Raw genomic sequence first — 21,722 nt, forward strand, 5'->3', positions numbered from 1 at the left:
CGCCAAGGGAGCCCCTGGTCTTGAGCCTCCTGTTTCTTGGTGTAGCTAAAACTGAAATAAGGACCACAAAGAGAGGGCCCTGTCTGTGGGTTTGCTCTGCTGCCACTCAGAGGTGGTGACAGGAGTCTAGTTGAGACCAAAAGCCTGGCTACCGGCTCTACCCATGTTGGCTGTTGGGGTCAAAAATCTGGAGCCAGGAAAAACAGGGCAGGGCTGGCCAAAGAAGAGGTTTAGGGTGTGTGGCAGCAGCTGTCACCGCCTATGGAAAGTAACCAAGGGTTGTGAGAAAACAGTCCTGTTCCTAGGATCACAAGCTTTAGTGCTGGAAGGGGCTGCTCCTGCCTTGGAGGCATCATCCACAGCACAACTACTTATTGTTCTCAAATACACATTGGACTGGACCACATCCTTCCTCCCAAAACCGTTCCTGATGCTACATTTATGCTCTGTGAGGAAGCACAGCCTGGGTGCAAGATGCAGCTGCTCACCATTTCGGCACCCACAGCAGACATTATTAAACGATTACCACACGTTTTGCTAATCTGGATGCAAGATGACTCGGGTACTGGTCTCCAGGTAGTCATCACCAGTTGCTTTGGTTTGGATGTGCCATGTCCCTAGTGTTTGAACACTTGGCCCTCAGCAAACAAAAATGTTTGGTGATATGGTGGGACCTTTAGGAAGTGGGCCTATCTAAAGGAAGTGATTCAGTACAGAGTGGGTCTTTGATATTATAGCCACTTTTACACATCTGCCCCAAGCCCTGTTTTCTGTCCAACGCCATGGGAACAAGTGGCTACTCAGACTCCAGCTGCCACTGGGCTTCTTTCTGCCATGTTTTGCTCCACCATGATGGACTGCATCATTCTGACTGTGAGCCAAAACAAACATCTCCCCAGTAAGCTGCTTCTGGTCAAGGAGGAGGAGAGTAAGTAACACATTGTCAGTCACCTTCAACATAAACAGTACCTGAACAGAGCCTGGCTCGCTGCAGTTTTGACATCTCTTCCTACCCTGATCCCTGCTCATCTGTTTCCTGTCACCACTCTGGGCCCCGACTACTTAAACTACTGGTCAACCCCAGATGCACTCATTCCTCAAAGCTTTCATTCTGGGCATTCTCTAGAAGGACCTGCCATCTGATTGTTGAATCTTCGATGTTGTTTCTCCCACCTTCCATGGAAATAAAGACTTACTGGCCTTTTGGACTGGGCTGGCCTTGAACTTGCTATGTAGCCGAGGCCTGCCTTGACCTCCCGATCCTCCTGCTTCCACCTCCCCAGGGCTGAGATCACAATCTGTAAATGTCTGACTTTCTGCAGGCAATCCTGTAACTCAGGTCTGGCTAGAGGAAGGTGGGCAGGATTGACACATCGCTCTTCCTCCAGTTCTGATGACCTACGCTCGACTACTCCGAGCTCATTCATTCTCTTCTCATGCTGGTGAAAGTCTAAGCAGCTGCCAGGACCTTGGGAAATCTACAAGACACAGACAACACAGCCACCTCCCTGTCCTGCACCAGGCTCCTGGGTCACACTCAGTAAGAGACATCTACCCTCTGATGTCCCTTTACTTAGATCTTGGTCATAGTGACAGATGAGGCTGTACTTTATTTTTTCTTTTTTTCCCAGAGAAATAAAGGGTTTCTCTGTAGCTTTGGAGCCTGTCCTGGAACTTGCTCTGTAGACCAAGCTGGCCTCGAACTCGCAGAGATCTGCCTGTCTCTGCCTCCTGAGTGCTGGGATTAAAGATGTGCGCAGCCACCACCTGGCGAGCCTGTACTCTTATTGAGTGTACCCTCTTAGCTTGCTTCCTTGCTCTGTATGGCCAACCTCCAGGGTCACCTCCCAGGTGACATCTGCCTTGTGTTTCAGGCTTCTTGGGGCTCTCTGGCACTTCATAGTGCTCCTCAAAGAATGTCTAAACCACATGGTGGCTGTGCCATCGTCTGCTGGCCTGGCCAAAGCAACTTTTCCTCTCCCCTCCATCAGTCTTCTAGTCTTGTACCTACCTGTACTGGGCTGACAGGCTGATGGACTACGTCACCCCACGTTCCCACTCTCGCCGCCCAACCCTTCCAGCCTGATATTCGAGGTCCCAGACTCCCCATCCCGTAAGAGACCAGGCCTAGGCAGAAGGTATGGGTTCCCCAGCAGCCTGCCGGCTGGCAGCCCCACCCAGCCCCACCCAGCCCCAGCACGACGGGCCTGAAGGAGCTGTTTCCTTGCCAGCTGGAGCCTATATTGTCCTGCTCTTAGTAAGAACACGAACAGAGAACGGGCGAATTTCCCCGATCTTTGTATTGGCCTCAAGTGGTCTAGGAAGTCCCACGGTACATATATCTGTTCTCAGGACCCTCCCCCTGCCCTGTGTTATGCAAGTGGCCCACACCCATTCCTCAACTTCTGGCTGCTGTGGCCCTCCTCCCTGAGGCTTGACCTCTGGCACCCTGCCCTGAGCCTGTGAGCCCATCACTCCCCTGGCAATCAGTGTACGCGGCAGGATGCTGGAAGGGAGCTATTTTGGGGCAGGGAGGATCTTGGGAGGATGCTGGCGAGGTCGGTGTAGGAAAGGAAGGAGCCAGGTTTTCTGCCCATGATTATGAGTCCCGAGCCTTCTGAACGCTGCCGAGAGACCCATGGCTGCCACAGGGAAGAGCACGCCCGCCACAGGACTCCAGCTCTGGCCTCTTTTGACCACAGAAGCCAAAGGGGGCAGGCGTAGGTTTGGAGCTGTAGGAGCTGATCCATCTGCCACCATGGGCAGAAAGAAAGTATTCATTTGCTGTGTCCAACAGAGGGAATTCCAGGGCTGGCGAGACTAAGGTATAGTGCAGGGCAACACGGGTGGAATGGATTGATGGTGGGTGGAGACTATGAGGCAGACTCTAGTCACTTACTGACACTGATTGAGTACCTACTGTATACAGAGACAATATTAAGTGCTAGCAGGACAAGGGTGTGTAATACTTTGTGTTTGTGTATTTTATAATGGCATCAGGAGCCACAGAGAGATTTGTAAACAGTGACCCCAAGATGATGACCTGAAAGAAGGTGCAGGGGAGGGCTTTCCTGACCCATTTGAGGACCTGTAAGCATCTGGGACGCTCAGGTTCCCCCTCACCTCTTTTCACCATGAGTTTTGGTCTTGTTTTTTTCAAAAGGCAGTCTCACCTCAGGGTCTCAGACTAGTCTCTGACTCACTATGAAGCAGAGGATGGCCTTGAAATCCTGATCCTCCTGCCTCCACCTCCTGAGTGGCAGAGTTATAGAAATAAACTACCATACTGTGTGTGTGTGTGTGTGTGTGTGTGTGTGTGTGTGTGTGTGCTGGGAATGGAACCCAGGGCTTCCTGCAAGCTAGGCAAGCACCACCAACTGAGCTCCATTCCCAGCCATATTTCAGCACCTTGAGGGAGGTTACCCACCAATATGAGACGCTTGCTGTCTGCACACAGTCGGTGCTCACTTGGGGGCAGTGGCAAACACAGCTGTTAGGTAGAGCAGGTGAGTTTCTGTGTTAAGGGAATTCTTTCTCTATGGGGTGAAATGCCTCCGCTTTCCTTACTCAGCAGGTACAGGTACCTACTATGGCTTTGAACATGCAACCAACACTGCTCCCAATGCCAGGGCATGGTAGTTAAGAAAAGAATTTTGGTGCATCGTTGACAGACAAGAGACAACAGAGGAAATTAACAGATAATAATAATAATCTTGCTTAATATCAGGCAATGTGCTAACAAGCCTATTCATCTCTCACACATACTTTCCAAGTGGCCTTTACCCTTGTTTCAAACAAAACAACTAAGGCACAGAAAGGAATCTCTGGAGGCTACGACACAGTTGCTAAGTGTCAGAGAGAGAATTCAAAACTGTCTTCCATAGTGCCACTCTTTTTGAAGACAGCAGACACAGTCACATAGAGCTCAGGTAGCCCAGAAACCTGTCCAAACCCCATTACCGCATTGTCAACTACATCTCAGCTCACTGATCCTGACATCTCATGGATCCAGCAGAAAGCTTTCTCCAACTCTGGGGCCCAATCTCCTAAGCTCGGAAAGAGGAGCTGGCTTCCTGGGGCTCCGGACACCCTTTGAATTAATCCAGACAAGCAGCTTGTGGGACCAATGACCCTTATCACAGCGTCACATCTTCAGGGATAACACACCAGCCCAGCCACATCTGGCCACCAGGAACCTCCATTGCGCTTGTATGCTTAGTGTGCTGGCTAATCATTGCTGTCGCATCGAGTGGGTTTAGAATCACCATGGAAACACATCTCAGGGTACATCTGTGAGGGCATTTCCAGAGGGGCTTAGTCAGTGCCCTCTCTGGGTATCACCCCACAGGCTAGGATTCCTGAATGGATAAAAAGGAAAAAGCAAGCTAGGAAATCAACCTCTCTCCCGCTCCCTTCCCTGGCCTGCTGAGATGTGAACAATCAGAGCCACAGGCAGGGGCTGATTCTGTGGTCCTGCCTTGCCCATCACAATGGACTGCACCTTCTCCAACTGTGAGCTGAAACAAGTGTTCTCCCCAAGGTGCTTCTTGCCAGGTATTTGGCAAGGGAATGAAAAAGCGGTTAATACATCTAATATCTGTCCGTCTCTCTTCCCTGGCTCAGGGAACCTGTGGTTCTAGAAGGTTGTAAACTTCTGAAGCCATGGGAGGATCCTCCCAGGAGCCCAGAGGGAGCCTTTTCAGGGCCATCTGCCCACCACAGTTACCTAGGAGGCTTCCGTGTGCACTAGGAGACCCTGAACAAGCAAAGCCTCAAGCAATTATTTAAGCATGTCTCCCCATTTCCCCAAGTCCTTTTCTTTCTGTGCCTTCAAAGGCTTATAGCCCAGCCCAGTGAGTCAAGCAAACAGCGTCGATCCCTCCTCTGTCCCTAGCTTAATGAACGTGGCCAGAAGCCGGAGGAGGGGTCCTCTCACACACACCCACATGTCTGCGGTGGTAACTGGTGACAGTGCACTTGAACCCTGCTCTGACTATGATGCCTGCACTGAGCAGGTACTTGGCTTTGAATACAGAGAGAGAGAGTTGAATGATGGATGGGTCCATGAATGGATGGAGGGAGAGAGGAAGAGAGGGATGGAAGGGAGGGGTGGATGGAAGGATGGAAGACAAGCAGATGCCTCCACGGGAAAGCAACTGAATGAGAGGTGGTAGCCGAGCTGCACAGAAATCCAAGACTTCTGGGATGCAATCCCTGACCAAGAGACGCTGATCTGACCTCACCCATTCACAGGGCTCCTTACCTGGTGGGCAGTTACATCCTGGAGACATCTTCGGGGCCTCCCGGCGCCTGCGCGAGTAGAACTTCCATTTCTGCACAAAAAGACAAGAGACGTCACCAGGCGTTCATAAAAGCTCCCGCCTTGGAAAGCCGGCAAGTGGGATGAAGGGGAGTGCGTGGTGGGGGGAGGCAACCAAGGGATGCAGGGTGGTGGGGATGGTGAAGGTGGATGGGACTGTTCTGGGATGGAGTCCGGCCGTTCAGGGCCCTCCACTGACCACATGCACAGCCCTGATAGTCTTTGAGGAACTCAAACTCTCCGCGTATGGGTGACAGGAACTAGGATAAAGCTTATCACAGCCATTGCGGCCTCTGCTATCTTCGGCAGGCTCTGCTCAGGACCCTGTAAACCACTGGCTGCCCATGGTGACTCTATGACACATGTTTCTTATCTCTTTGCTATTGTTTCCTTCTCCAGCTGGGTTCCTGGGCAGGGAGGGACAAAGCCTTCTGCTCTGCTCACCCCCTCCAGGCCAGCATGGGCAGGTGGACCTGGTGGGTGATGGGGGGCTGGGAAGGCTGAGCAGACCCCAGACGCCCTGCTCCACCAAACGTCTTCCTCCACACTTTGAAACCACAGAGCCAATCTGGAAGGCCCTAAAGGGGTTGGATACCCCAAGTCCCAGGAAATTGTGTGTAGACGGCAGCAATCAAATCCATCCGTGCAAAATGGCACCACATGGCAGACTTTAAGGAGGCCTGTGTCTACGTGCCCTCTATGCAGAGGGCTGTGTGTGGGGTGCTTCACATGGGACTCTTAGGTCAGCCAGGGTAGCACAGGGGTTGACTGAGCCCCATCTGGAGGCTCCACTTCTCCGGTTCTGTCATTCACGGCTCACAGCCTGTATTTCATAGGCTTAAGCCGATTCTCCTTCACAGCTGCTTCTGTCTTCGGTGATCCTGGCATCTCCACTGGATGCACTTATCAATGGCCTGGGTTTTCTGACCCTGTCCTATGGAGCCAAGCCTCAAATTTTCCCCATAAGCACTTCAAGCCCCTAGGTCCCTACTACAACTGAGGCTGCACCTTCACCACTGGCCTCTCCTGGCCTCTGTGAATACCGAGCCTCAGCTGCTCTCTCTGACTCTGTCAATCCAGAAGCTCTCATGCTTGCCAAGACTTAATACATGGGTGACGCTTACACGTTTACCAAGTATGGCTGCCAGCAGGAGATGCAGCCTTAGCCCCCTCTGGATGATCTCCAAAGACTTCACCTCCATGATGCTGGGCTCTTAATTACTGCAACTGTCTCAGCTCTAGCTGAAGAGCATCAGCTGCCCCAGGAAAACAAAGGTTTCACTTCTGGGGTGCTGGTCTCTTGTTAATCACTGCTGACCAGACGCCAGAGATTCTCAATTCAAAACACCACACGACCAACTCTGATAAGGTCTTAGAAGAGCTTTTCAGCCTCCCACTGAAACTTCGCCAGCCAGCCTGCAGTATCTGCACTGCCTTCGCCTATCTCTTCCGAGTTGCCACAGGACAACCCATTAAGCAAGCACTCAACTGCTTTTTCAGCTCAAAGTTCCAAACTCCTTCCACCATCCTCCTCAGACAGCATATCCCCCACCCCGTATCAATGTCCGTCAAAGTGTGATGTCTATGCTGTCATAAACGCCATGACCAAAGAGCGAGTTGGGGAGGGAAGTGTTTATCTGGCTTCTGCTTCCACACTGTAGCCCATCAGTGGAGGAAGCCAGGACAGGAACTCAAACAGGGCAGGAATGTGGAGGCAGGATAGATACAGAGACCATGGAGGGGTGCAGCTTACTGGTTTGTTCTCCAAGGCTTGCTCAGCCTGCTTTCTTATAGAACTCAGGATCACAAGCCCAGGGGTGGCCCCATCCACAATGGGTTTGATTTTCCCCATTGATATCAATAACTAATTAAGAAAATGCCTTACAGACTTGTCTGCAGTCCAATCTTATTGTTCTTAGTTGAGGCTCCTTCCTCTCCAATGACTCTAGCTTGTGTCAAGTTGACATAAAACTAACCAGCACTGTGGATTGGGGGGGCTCCCTCATCAATAATCAATAAAGAAAATGCCCTACAGACCTGCCTACAGGAAATCTAATGGAGAAATTTTCTCAATCGAGGTTCCTCTTCCCAGATAACTCTACTCAAGAACTCCCCTCCCCCCACACACCAAAATCACCCAAAAAACCTAACCAGAACGCCTAGTCACCTTTGCCCTTCCCCACCTGGCAGAGGATTTCCTTCTGGGGGTAATCGCCCCTCTGGGATGCCGAGTCTGGGGGTCAGTTCTCATCCTCTTTGACCTGTGACAGGATTTACACACTTCCCCCTCCCCTCTGTGAAAAACGCTTCCTGCACTTGGCTCCCAGGAAGTCATGTTTTCTTGGTTCCCCTCCTTCTGCCCTGGCTGTTTTCTCTCTTTCTCCTTTGCTGGTTCCATCTTGTCTACTTGCTACCTAAGTGTTGGAGGTCATAGGGTCATGGTTCAGGGCCTCACTTCAGTCCTCTGTATACCGGTTCTCCAAGACCTCGCTTGGTCTGAGGTCTCAACATTGTCTGTGACTGTCTTAGCCAGTGTTCTATTGGTGTGAAGAGACACCGTGATCAAGGCGACTCTTACAAAAGAAAGCATTTAATTAGGGGCCTGCTTAAGAGTTTCAGAGCTTGGTCTATTATCGTCACGGCAGGGAGCATGGTGACAAGCAGGTGTGGTGCTGGAGAAGGAGCTGAGAGAGACAGAGATGGGGGAGAGAGAGAGAAAGAGAGAGAGAGAGAGAGAGAGAGAGAGAGAGAGGGAGGGAGGGAGGGAGGGAGCGAGAACAAGCACACAAGCACTTGAGCCTGGCATGGACTTCTGAAACCTCAAAGCCCACCCCCAGTGACACCAGTGACACACTTCCTCCACCAAGGTCACACCTACTCCAGGAAGACCACACCTCTTAATCCTCCTAACCCTTTAGAACAGTTCCACTCCCTGGTGACTAAGCATTCAAACACATGAGCCTATGGGTCTATTCAAACACGTGAGCCTATGGGTCTATTCAAACACGTGAGCCTACGGGTCTATTCAAACACGTGAGCCTATGGGTCTATTCAAACACGTGAGCCTATGGGTCTATTCAAACACGTGAGCCTGTAGGTCTATTCAAACACGTGAGCCTATGGGTCTATTCAAACACGTGAGCCTACGGGTCTATTCAAACACGTGAGCCTGTAGGTCTATTCAAACACGTGAGCCTATGGGTCTGTTCAAAGACATGAGCCTATGGGTCTGTTCTTATCCAAACTGCAACAATGATCCGCAACAGCTCCATATTCCCACCTCTAGCCTTGTGACCAGCCGCTTGCCTGGTAGGTTGTTCTTTGCCGTCTCAGAACAAGGTCTCAAGACTGAGTCCCAGCCTGCTGCCCCACCCCTCCCACACATGTCCCATCAGGACCAGCTCGGTTTCTCCCACTCTCCAGCTCATCACTGATGACTCTCTGCCCCACACACGCAGCCAGCAGAAGCTCCCATCTTGTACTCTGCAGATACACTCAGTCAGGCCCTCTCCCCAGCCCTGGCACTACAGCCGGCTCCAGGCACAATGCTAGCCCAACGATACCCTACTGTCCCCACCCCACATCCGACCTGGACCCAGAAGCCCCATTCTCAACAGTTGCCAGACCCACCGCCTCTCCGGACTTTCTCCTACCCCGGGGCCTTTGCACTTGTGAACACTCTCTTTCTGGGATGTTCTCTTTCTAGCCGTCTACCTGGTATGCTCCTAATGGAGACCCTTCTTGCTTCCCACCCCCTGTTCCACATACCTCCTGCCCCCTTCCCTATTTCACTTTCTCCTTTACCATTTTCTCTCTCTCATTTATTGTCTCCCTTTGCCAACAGAAGACAAATTCACAGCAGGATAAACTATAGGTTCTGTGTTTTTCGCCACCTTGTGCCCAGTGCCTGCAACAGAGCCTGCGGACATTCAGTAAGCACCGGCTGTTTACCCATCAGGTGTCACAGAAAGCTTGACCCAGGCCCCACTGCAGTGGGGAACTGGGAGCCGTGGGCTATGACTAACACAGTCAGGTGTTGAGTGAGGGCCAAATCCCCTCAGATGGGAATGAGTGACCCAGGTCACCAAGACACACCTTCCGGGTGACCAGCTTTAGTTGATTAACTCACTAGTCCTGGCCGCTGCGGTATCCTGAGTTGAGGACCTGAGTGAGAGACTCCACTAGGCTGTGGGCTGGATTTTTTCTGTGGTCTATGTTGGGGGGACAGACCCCAGCCCCTCCATACAGAGGGGCCCTCCTGCTCTCTTGGCTGTTAGCCAGGGCCTCCTGGAATGCCCTATGTGGTCAGGGCTGAAATGCCACCAGCCCGATGGGTTGCAGCTATTAAAATGCCGGTGTCAGTATCAAAGGGAAGATGCCAGGCAGCCACTCGCTTCCCCAGAGAACATAGTTCCATCCCAGCTTGGGTGTAGGGGCCACTCACTCCCCTTGTCCTGGCTCAGAGCTCTTAAAGGGACCAGGTACCTACCCGACCTGGGCCTCTGTCACGCATGTGTACGGACGGTGGTAGAAGACAGTGAGGCCAGAGGCCGGGTGTCACTGTCCTTCCAGGGTCATCCCTCAAGAAGAGGCTTTTAAATAAGACATTGCCTCCTGACACCATGCGGGTTTTGAGGCAGATTGGTGGTGCGGCCAAGGAGGAAGCGACAGGGATAATCCCTAGTAGCTGAGTCACACTCCACGGGGTTGGGATGTAGCTCAGTGGTATAAAGTGTCTGCTGGTAGGCGTAAAATTGTGGCTTACATCCTCTGCACCACAAAGAAAAATGAAAAGGCCAGGTAGAGCAGGGGTGGTCTGTAGTTCCAACACAGGGATTACTGCAGTTTGGAGGCCAGAGTGGGCTGCAGAGTCTCCGCAAGGTACCAGCAAAACAAAACACAATGGGCGGGGCTATAGCTGTTAGCGGAGTGCTTGCTAGGCTCCTACAAAGCCCGGAGTTAAAACCTCCAGTAGCCCATAAACTGAGTGCATGCCTCTAATCCAAACTCTCAGAAGGTGGAGGAAATAGGATCCGAAGTTCAAGGTCATTCTCAGCTACACACCAAGGTTGAAACTAATCCGAGCTACGTGAAACTCTGTCTCAAAAATATTTTAGATCGCCCAGTGGTGATGGCACATGTCTTTAATCCCAGCACTCGGGAGGCAGAGGCAAGCTGGTCTCTGTGATGTCAAGGCTACAAAACGAGTTCCTATCTCAAAAAAAAAATTTTTTTTAATGACCCACACTAAGTACCCTACACTACCTATGGTGATAAGCATTTTAGGGAAAAAGTCACAAAGTAATTAATTTGATAAACAATCAGATGACTCCTACCTGCCCTTGGGACTACCTGGAGCTGTCACAGACTTCGGTGAATCGTCTGTTCTCTGTGAGGCTTTGAAGTATGGATAGGAGCTTGAGAGGACGTGGTGGGGCCACACTTGTGGATCCCATCCCAACTCCCCCATTAACAGTTCTTAAACAACAGATAAAACATCTGGGCTTCAATGCCCTCAGTCATAAAGTGGGGGTGGCTTTAGCATCTGCTGGACCAACCAGATGGCTGGAACACTAGAGGGATGGGGTAACAAGAAGAGACTCGGGCCTTTGAAGCAAGTCTAGTTACTGCACAACTGGTGTGGGCTGGGCCACCGGTCCTGAGCTGATTTCGGGTCTGCCTCTCCTACCTGCCACAGAGGTGCTGATGGGTCCATGTGTCCAGGTACTAACTGGGTGACTGTCCCGTGCTTGCCATGAGTCTCCCCTCCTGGTAAAAAGGAGGGCGGTGACACCCTGCCAGTGGCACTCCAGTCAAATCTGGGAGTCAGAAACTGCCGGAGTTGAACACAGCTCCGAACATAACCTACTCAGGCATCTCTCTGGTCTGCCCTTGGGACCTATGGCTTTGGGCTGGGCCTGGGCAGAACCCACAGCGGGGGCACAGGCTCAAACCAGTACCCAAGGCTAGCTGTGTAACCCAAACACAGAAAAGCACAAGGGTGGAGTGGAGTGGGGGAGTCACAGAAGAGAGCTAAGAAAGGGACAGGCCCATGTGTGGCTGCATGCCCTGATTGGCTGAAATCAAAGCCGAGGAAACTCAGACACCCACACACACCCACTCAACAAAACAGACTCGTCCAGACCACTCCAGGGCTGAGGGCTACAAGGAGCCCAAGGAACGACTTCCTTCCCTCCAGTCTTTGTGCGAGAGCTTGGCAACTGATCATAGACTCCGGGGCCAGGAAGCCTGGGCCCGAGGGGCTATGGGTACCCTATGCAGCCTCTTCTAGTGGCTGCATAAGAACCACAAAAAACCACAACCTTAACTCCAGAGCTCAGGGAAAGAAGGTGTCTGTACCTGTCTGTGAGCTTTCCAGACTTCATATGGGGAAGTCCTTCCTTCTAGCTGCCCCAAGGTCTGCCTGCTGCCTCTGGGGAGTCAAGGAGCTTGGTAGGTCCTGCAACTGGCTGTGGGTGGGAGTCCTGGATAGGGGGAGCCGAGGCTGCTTTCATACCCCTTCTTCCTTCCCCACCCTGGACGGGGCTGGGGTGTAGTCATGTGCTTTACAGCGCATTTAGAACCAAGTGGATCCAGAGGCTGGCCCTGGAGAGCCTGTAAGGAGTGACCCCAGACAGTCTGGCAGCCTGCAACCCCACTGCTGGCATAGCTGAAGCCAAGAGCTTGTCAGCCGTGGTCACAGAGTGCGCTGGCTCATCACAGGGAGGCGGCAGCTGAGCTGGGGCAGATGACCAGGTGAGGGGCTGGTGCTGAGGGGGACTGGAAGCCAGCACAGCGGCGCACTTCTCAGAAACCGGGCAAACTTCCTGTCTAGGCGTTCATTCGGCATTTGCACAGCCCATTTCCTGAGCAGGAAACTGAGGCACAGAGGGTCTAAGGGTGCCAGGCTAGACCCAGGAAGCCTGGCTTGGAGCCCATGTCCTCCATGCCATACCAGGAGTTTCTCAAAACACATTAACTCCACGTGTGAAAGTGTATGTATGTTGGTATGTAAGTGTGTATATGTGTGTATTATATATGTATCTATGTTTACATATGTATGCTTGTATGTGTGCGTGTGTATGTGTAGACATGTGTATGTATATATGTGTGTTGTATGTATATATATGTATGAGTGTATTGTATTTATGAGTGTGTGTAGGCATAGGTACATGTGTACATGTGTTTGTGCAGGCACGGTGCATGTGTGTACTTGTGTTTGTATGTAGGCACCACTGCATGTGCTTGTGTATGCATGTGTGTGTGCACGGACAAGCATCTGTGTGTAGGCACAGGTGTGTGTATGTGTGCTTATGTGTGCATGTGTGTGCGTATGTATATGTGTAGGCATGAGTGCATTGCATGTGTGCGTATGTGCAGGCACAGGTGCACATGCATATGTATGAAAGACAAAGGTTAACACAGGTGGCTTCCTCAGTTGCTTTCTAACTCATCTTTTGAGGCAGGGTCTCTTGTTGGACCTGGGGCTCACTGACCTGGCTTGCCTCAGGGCTTCAGGCTCTACCTGTTTCCGCCCAGCCAGCACTAGTATTACAGACATGCGCCATCATGTCTGACTTTAAAAAACCAAACAGAAAACATGGCTGCTGAATATCCATGCTTTCTTGGATGACTTCTCTGACTGAGCCATCTCTCTGGCTCTAATTTTTTAAGTCTAGAAAGATCCCTCAAGGAGGGTGATATCCTTATGATTATCACCCACATTTTATGGAGGTGCAGCTCAGGGCACAGAGAGGTCTATCCACTTCCTTGAGGTCACACAGTTGAACTGGACTTGAACCCAGCTACCAGGATCCACAATCTGTTGTGCAGCTCCAGAAGCGAAGGGAGGTGAGTCCTCTCTGGGCTGAGAGCAATGCAGGGAAGAGCTTCATTCCTGAGAGGGTGGGAACCTAAGGCCACTTTGGCTGCCGTGTGGTGTAAGCAGGTGAGTTAGGAGGCTAGCTGGGCGGTGCAGTGATGGGGGAAGAGGACGCATCTTTGCCGGGCTGGAGCCCAGGTGACCACAGATCACGCTTAAGAGAGGGCAGACCCCTCTCCCTCTGACTTAGACACACAGCTTTAAGGGATTTTCATCCATGCTGCTAATTAGGGGTGAGTGGGAGGGTCTGCAACTCTGTCAGGATGAAGAACACATTAAACCTGAGGTTTGACCGACCCTGAAGTAACCATAAACCATAATAACAGAAGGTAGTGAGCTCCCCATCACAGGGGGAATGCAAGCTTGAGGACCAAGGCTAATATTCCTAATATAGCCCACGGCTTCTTTCTTTTTCCCTGGGAAGTTTTCGGGTGGGGTAGATTAGACATAGCAGGACCACTTGGGCCTCCCAGGTAGCCACTCCTTCTGTCAAGCCCAAGAATCTTACCACTGGTCCAGAGGGCAAGGCCAGAAAGGCCTCAGTCAGTGAGAGTCTCTTCACCCTGTTCTCTTCAGCATCCTTGTCTCTGATGTCTGTTTTGTCGTGCCCCCCCCCCCTTGCCTGCCCTACAATGCCACTATCATAGCCCAATTCTATGTAGATGGCCTGGGAGGACACCTGGAGAGGGAGTGATAATTGTGATTGGACTCTGTGGGTGTCAGGGGCCCAGGACAGCAGCTGGGGCAGTCAGGCCTCCCTGGGGCAGTTTATAGACCAGGTAAAAATGAGCTTCCTGGGGAGGCTGGCTGGCAGCAGAGTCTGAGAAAGGAGAGGAAGCCAGAGGGGGCGGGGGGGGGGGGGCAAGGGAAGTGACGGGAAGACTAAGGCCTCCTTCCCCAGAGGCCAGTGAAGTTGGGGTTGGGTCAGGAAAGGAAGGGGCTAAAGAGGCCCATCCGGAGTGGACTCCAGCCATGTGGGGTTTCCTAGAACCCCACAATAGCCTCCAGAGAGGAGACAGGAGTCCAGTGTTCCCTAGGAGGCTGGGCCCGCCTCTACCAAGCTGTTCCACCCCTTTGTGACCAGCTGAAGGGCCAGGGGAGCCCGGCTGCCAGCAGCCCCCTCCTGAGTGTCCTCAGGGCCATAGAGTGTTGCCAGGTCCACAGAGTGACACAGCATCTTGGCCACATGGGAGGCAGGGAGTGTGGCATGGGATCTGCTGGGAGTCCAGATGACATCCAGCAGAGGTGGGGACCCTAGCCTGAGTGGGGTCTCCCCCAGCCCTGGGTCTCAGTTTCCCCCAAGAAAGCCTGTTTATTCCCCTCACTGACTGAGCAAACACCAGCTGCGCAGAGTGGGCAGATGTCAGTCAAAGGGAGCAGAGGAAGGGGCTGAGTGGGGGCCTAGTTTCATCCCCCCCAACACACACACACACACACACACACACACAGAGAAAGAAAGACAGAGACAGACACAAAGCGTGATGAACCAGGACTGTGGCTCTCTGCCTATCAGATGAGCCCAGACATGAGGAGGCAGTTCTTGGTGTAAGCAATAGGAACCCATCCAGTGCAGAGCCCAGCACTCACTGCTGAGGTCAGGACAGGATGAGGACTCTCCTTAGGGTCTTCCTCATCAGCACTAGATAAAAGAAACAGCGCCCATGGAGCTATTCTTACTAAGGGCAGTAACCCAAGCCCAGCACCAAGCCAATCCAGTTAAGCGCCACCTTTGTAGGGGTCAAACCCAACTCAACACTTCCCTAGTCTTGGTCTTCACGCAGGCAAGTACACGCTAGTGGCTACGCTGCCTAGGTTTAGAACTAGCTCTGTGACCTTGGGAAAGTCACCTAACCTCTCTGGCCTTCAACTTTGTTCTGTCAAAAAGGAATAGAGGAAACAGACAGCACACAGAAGGTTGTTACAGAGCTTCAGTGAATCAGTAGGGGCAAAGCTCTGGGCGGTGAACCTGTGGTGAGGAGGTTGCAGTAGTTACAGTCGCCACACCTGGATGACATCATCTGATCAACCATCATCTCTGTGCAGAGGATACTGTTATCTGTATTTTTCTAATCAGGATACTGAGTTTCACCCGACTAGTGGCAAAGGTCCACATGACGCCAAATGCTGTAGGCTTGCCTGTGCATTATTTTGCAAACATCGCTCCAGACCCGCATGTGTGCACATGCGCACAAAGCCTCACCAAGCAGCCTAGGAAGTAGGACGTGGAGCACTCGACCTTGGGGGTGGGGACCAAAGAGGAAGCTGCCCAGCTGCTTGGTCTAGGCAGAATTGATCATGTAGGCAGAACTGACCCCCATCCTCCAGCCAGGGCCAGGCCTGCTGCCAGAATGCTGTACCCTCTGTTGGTTTCTGTAAAGTCCCTCTTTCAGGAACACTCGGAGAGCAAATGCTGAGCCCACAGCTGGGGCTGGAAGTGTGAGAGGATCAGCTGGCTGGGACACCTTTCCCAGCCTCCACCAAGATTGTGAATCAGAGGCTGGAGAGAGCTTACTTGTGAAGCGGGGGGGGGGGGGGGGGGGGACGACGACACGGGACGGGGGACACACAGGACGGACGATACGACCCGAGTTCAATTCCTAGAACCCATTTTAAAATTGGAAATACAGAACCGGTATTAAAATCGGAAACACGGGCTGGGCCTGGGACTGCATGCTTGTAATCCTAGTGTTGGAGAGGAAGAGACAGGAAGGTCCTTGGGGCTCATGGGCCAGTCAGCTTAGTCTACTTGGCAAGTTCCAAGCCAGTGAGAGATTTTGTTACACATACAATGCACGCACATGCGCGCGTGCGGGCACACGTGACTTATCTAAGGAATGACAAGAGGTTGTCCTCTTGCCTCCACACACTTGTACATCTGCATGCACATGTACATGTGATCACATGTGATCTTCATACAGTTGACCGTCTACCATCCGCAAAGTCCCAGGCAGGCCACACTCGATAACACACCTGGAGACTCTGGGGCCTCTACCCCTGTTGCCAAATTGAGTATGGACAAATAAGGAGACAGGACATTTAAAGGCTACCCAGAGGAGGACACCTGGCTCGTGTGGCTAAGTCACAGATGACCAGTGGAGTTTTCCTTGTGTATTGGTTCCAATGGGCTGAGAGGATATAGCTGGAACCCTGGAAGGATAAGGATTGAGAGGGAAGTCTGACCTGGTTCAGGAAGAATGTTTATTGAGTGATTAGTAATGTCTGCCACCACTGGGCAGGGAAGCCAGCAGTGTGTGCTAAGTCCGCATTTCCTTTCTCTGAGCTAAATGTCATTTCAGGCATATCCAGGAAGCGCCACAGGCAAGTCAGAGCAGGGAGGGCATTCTCATGGCTCCAGAAATCTCTCCAGAGGACACTGAGAATCAGAGTCTAGAAGGATTTGGAGTAAGGGGAAAAGAAAACTTTCCGGGAGTGACCAAATTGTGACACTGGTTTCCTGCAGATAGGACTTTGTTTTGACACTTTCATTTCCCATCACTGTCCTGCAGGGGCTGGCTACCCAGTGAGAACCTTCATATTGCTTGGAGCTACCTTGACAAGTCTCAGAAGAAGCCAGAGACTGTGACAGCTTTCCCTCACTTAAACCTTCCTAAGGAAACTTGGTCTTTGAAACAGAACTTCCAGTCATTAGATGGCTCTCTTCACTCTTGCTAGCTCTCCGGAACTCCCTGGGGCATTGCTGCAAGACCCGAAGGCCATGTTAAACTTGATGGGAAAGCGCCATGGGCCATGTCTGCTGAGGGCCCTGGAATGGGAGCTAGGCACACATGGGTCATGTACTGACCACCAATGAGTTCACAGTCAACTAGAGAGGGTGCCACAGAGGAGACATGCCTTCTACATCTCTCCAGCAGGATGGTGTTCTGGTCCTTTGATGCTAGTGGAGGGAGAATCTTTGGATTCTCCTGTCTTCCCATGGCTGAGCAAGAAACCTATACATCACTCCCTGCACAAAAGGAGGCAGCAATGTGGGATGGACTCTGTGGCACGCCAGGCATTGTCTGAGAGTGCCTGGCCCTAGGGTCTGTCTGCTTTCTGAGGCTCAGGCAGCTGTCGTGTGCCCAGGATGCTGCTGCACAGGCAAACTGCCCTGCTATACAACCTGCTCCTTTCGGGATCCACTTCGGTCCTTAGTCAAGGGTCTCATTCTCTTTGCCTCTACTTTGATCTCTCCTCTCAACAGCTCAATAAAAGGTCCCTGTACACAGACTCTATAGATGCGAGACGTTCTCATAAACTGGTCTTTTAGGAGTGTGGGGGTCTGCCTGCACTTCGTCAACATCTTGGCCCGGAAGTTTCTATAACTTCCTTTCCCAGGGATTCCCCAAAGTGGAAGAAATGAGTCACAGAGAGTAGGAGGGAGGTTCAGCAACATTGGTCCCCTTATCTGTAAAGTGGGGTGGGACAGTGGCAGCCAGTGGGGGATAGGGAGGATGAAGGTGGCATCCTGGTTATATGTACGGCCTAGGTGCACCCTACGAACCACTCCAGGGGCCCATGACAGCAAGGGTTCTGGGAACGGCACTCTAGAGTGCTGGGTGGGAGTGAGTCTGCCTGGCCTCCCTGAGTCCACAGGGCTGAAGGACCCTCCCACACATACACCTCTAGTCCTGGGCTTCCAAAATGAATTTGGCTGTTTTCAAATTCAATCCTGCCCCCTCCCCCACAGGCTTCTCTCTCTCTCCCCCACCTCCTGCCCGGGCCTAGCCTAGGTGTCATCTGATTTTCTCCATTTGGGACATTCCAGCTTCTTTCTTCACAGCAAGGAAGTCAACTGTCAGGCAGCTGGAGTGCTCATTAAGGGTCCCAGACCATAGAGAGGCGCTGAGTCAAACCACATTCTCAGTCCCCAGTGACTGGGCCCCTGGCTCTCTTCCTCTCAAGTGTCCTCCCCCATTGGGTCCCTCTGCTTGGCCTGCTCTCTTGGCTCCCTCTTTCTTAGTCCTACAGACTTGGTCTCTGTCCTCTGCACACTCTGCTTGGTGTCTCCCTGGATTCCAGGGAACCGGCAGATCATTGCATGGGCCCCTTCCGAAGTCCCTCATTCCTGCTTCAAGGAGGGGACCAGGTTCACCTGTCCCAGGAATCACCACCCCAGGAGCCTTCCCTCCTCCTCCTCACCCCCTGCTGGTGAGGCCACTCCGGCATGCATTTTGCTGTCTGCCACCTCCTGAGGGTCTCACAGCAGTACCTAGATGGTGTTGGAGCCCGGATCTGGCCAGAAGAAACCTGACTGCAGGGGGTGGTGGGGCTCACTACAGTTACATAGCAAGCAGAGGGAACTTAATCTTAGTCCCTAAACCCTCTAGCTCCCTGTGTCACCATGAGGGCAGGGGCTCACTTCTCATCCATTTCACAAAACTGTCCTGAAACAAAAATACAAGCCCACCCTCTCACCCAGGTCGTGCCTCACCCATTCCTTAGTTTTTAATTAAAATATATTTATCATCATTGTGTGTGTGTGTGAGAGAGAGAGAGAAGAGAGAGAGAGAGAGAGAGAGAGAGAGAGAGAGAGAGAGAGAGAGAGAGAGAGAGAGAGAGAATGCACGCACACATGAGTGTGTACTCCTGAGATGGGCCATAACTCTGGGATTGAATTTACTCGGCAAATGCTCAGGCTTACTCAGCAGATGCTCTTACCACTGAGCCATCCTGTCAGTGCTTACCCCTTCCTCTCTGCTTCTTTGCCTATATTGGGAGACTTCCCCTGAGGAAAGGGACAAAGGATGTGCCCCTTTCTAGCTGTGCTGGAGACACATCTGCAGCATCTACCCCCCCCCCCCGCAGTTGCCCATTGTCATGGTTAATCTTATCAACTAGACTGAGTCAAGAAATGTCCAGGAGATGCGGGAAGCGCGCCCTGGGTGTGTCTGTGAGGGCCGATTCCAGAGGGGATTGAGTAGGGGCAGAAAAGCCTGAGAGGGCAGCATCTGTAACTAGGGGTCTGCGGGGGGGGGGGGGATTGGAGGGACGTGGAAGGACCTGTTCTGCGCCCTCCCACCACAGGGACTGAAACCTCCAAAACCATGAGCCAACCTAAGCCCTTCCTCCCTGTGGCTGTTTCCGGCCGGTTATTTTTGTCACAGCAGCAGGAGTCATGGCTGACACATACGGATGCCTTCAGAGACTGTCACCATATCTGCTGCCTGCCCAGCCAGTCACCAGCTCCTGCGTCTGCCAAGCCCTTTCCGTGAGACCAGAGTGCTTGAGGAACTCCAGTTCGATTTTTATTAAATTCCAATAGCACAAGTCACATATGCTAGTGATTACTGTATGAGACCATGTGGCCTTTTGAGTGTCCCTCCAGCAGACCTCCTATTTGCCAGGTCCCATGACAGAACAGCTTCCTCCAACGGCCCCTGACCACTGGAGGAACCCAAGTACTATCCATTCAGCCCTTCGGATAGCTCCCCATTTCCCCGTTACCCGTCTAGAAATCTCAAAGGCCTTTCTTGCTCTGAGTTGCCCACCTCACCCAGCCTTCCCTTCAACCATACCATTCTCCCTAATCCCCAAGGTTCAGGTCTTCATTCACAGCCCCAAAGTGGCCCCACCCACCTCTGGCTCCCCCCAAAGGCTATTCCCCGGGGTGTGTGTGTGTTAGCACAAAGCCTGCTGCTTGCCCCCTTGTGCCAGGTGAACCCCTATTCGCTCTGCCAGTCTTGCCCTAAAAGATCACTTCCTCTGGAAGCCACTTTGGTTGCCACCATCACCATTATGTCGTGGGCGACACATTTTCTGGCCACTCTCCCTCCACTACTGCAACGGTGCTCACTCATTTTCCTTCCGTGTCCCATCAAGTTCAGGAAGGCTGAAGTGTTCCCAGGGCATTTCCCCCCGCCCGCACCTAGCTTTCAGCAGGGGCAGGACCCAGGGCAAGAGGAATGGGTGCAGGGTAGGGAGGCTTAGCTCTACTACTGAATGTAGCCATGTGGCCCTGAGCTCCCACGGCCCTTCTCCAGACCTCAGTTTTCCCCCTCTGTAAAATGGAGGTCACTTCTGATCATCTTTGGGGAGTTTTTCAGTTCTAGGGGCTGATGTCTTGGAGTCGGCGGGGTGAACGTGAGCTACTGCTTGGAGCACGGAACTCCATGAAAGATAACAGTGACCTGGGCAGGTCCTGGGCACTGGAGACCTGGCACAGGGAGGGCGTGGCAAGGGCTGGATGCACATGAGAAAGTTTGCATCCCTCTCCACAATCCATCCAGTGCCCTCCCCACTCAGCCAGACAGCAAGAGCCCAGAGACTGCTGCCAGGCCCAGGGGATTGTGGGCAACCTGACTGAGCCTTCTTAGCTCTGGCCAGTCATGGCAATGAGCTGTAGCAGCAGGCGTGGGACACTATTCACAGCAGAGACGTGGCCCAGGGTCACCCTCTATGCTGTGGCCTGTGACTTCCCCCATGGGGGCCATCTAGAGAACTTTAAAAGAGGCACCCCAGAGAAATCCAACTACAGGAGACCCAAGCCTGTTAGACCTGGCTAAAGCTTGCCATCATTCTGTAAGCTCAGAGAGGTTACAGTATTTGTCCCAGGTTGCACAGCATCCAAATAAATCTCAGCGTGGATACAAAAACCCAGAGCTGCAGGCTTTTAGCACCCTGTTGGTTACTATCCCATACTCCTTCCACTGTACGGGAGACACCCGTGCCCCCGCCCAGGGAACCGTTCCAGGCCGGGCCTTCTCCAGAACCCTGAACCTGGGTTCTCTGTGCCGTTCAGATTCTCTTAGGCCACCAGCCCTCTCCGTCTTGAGGCACTCAGCTTTCCCTCCTGATCACTCCCACCCCCACCCCGCCCCCATTAGAGTCTGCATTTCCCGCCTCCCTAGGGAGGATGCCACTGCCCCGCAGCTCACTCTCAGGATTGCTCCAGCAAAGAGACACATTAGTAACTTTTGATCTACCTGGGATGGAGCACACTGGGGGCCACTGGGGGGGGGGGGGAGAGAGAGAGAGAGAGAGAGAGAGAGAGAGAGAGAGAGAGAGAGAGAGAGAGAGAGAGAGAGAGAGCGTTGCACCCTTTTCCCAGCTGAGGGGAAGGAATTAGGACCATTTCAGCGGCCACTGCTGGAAGAATCAAAGGTTAACGGGACCCCAAGAAGAATGGGTCCAGGCAGCAGGCAGCTAACACTTGGGCTCTAGAGGCCTGGAGTAGCAAACAGGAGCCAGCAATGAGCAATCTGCTTAAGAGGCTGTCCTTAAATGGCTCACTCTCTTGCCCTGCTTCCAAATGCAACCGTAAATATCAGGCAGCACCCACCCTCGTGGAGTGGAGAGACCACCAGAGTCCAGTAAGCCTCCCCAGCCTATTTCCCACCAGCCCAGGCTACCTCTGCGCACCTTTTGCGCGCCCTGCCTTCCTCCACCTGACTGTCGCGCGCGCAGGGCGTCCCCAGAGAAAAACCCTGGGATCTTCCGGACCTGAGAGGTCCCTCCCACACAAGCCGGCCTGGTGCTCTGGATCTCTGGCAACACAGTGGCGGTCCCTTCCCTCAGACCCAG

Source organism: Chionomys nivalis, chromosome 19, assembly GCF_950005125.1.
Source record: "Chionomys nivalis chromosome 19, mChiNiv1.1, whole genome shotgun sequence".
Taxonomy (NCBI): domain Eukaryota; kingdom Metazoa; phylum Chordata; class Mammalia; order Rodentia; family Cricetidae; genus Chionomys; species Chionomys nivalis.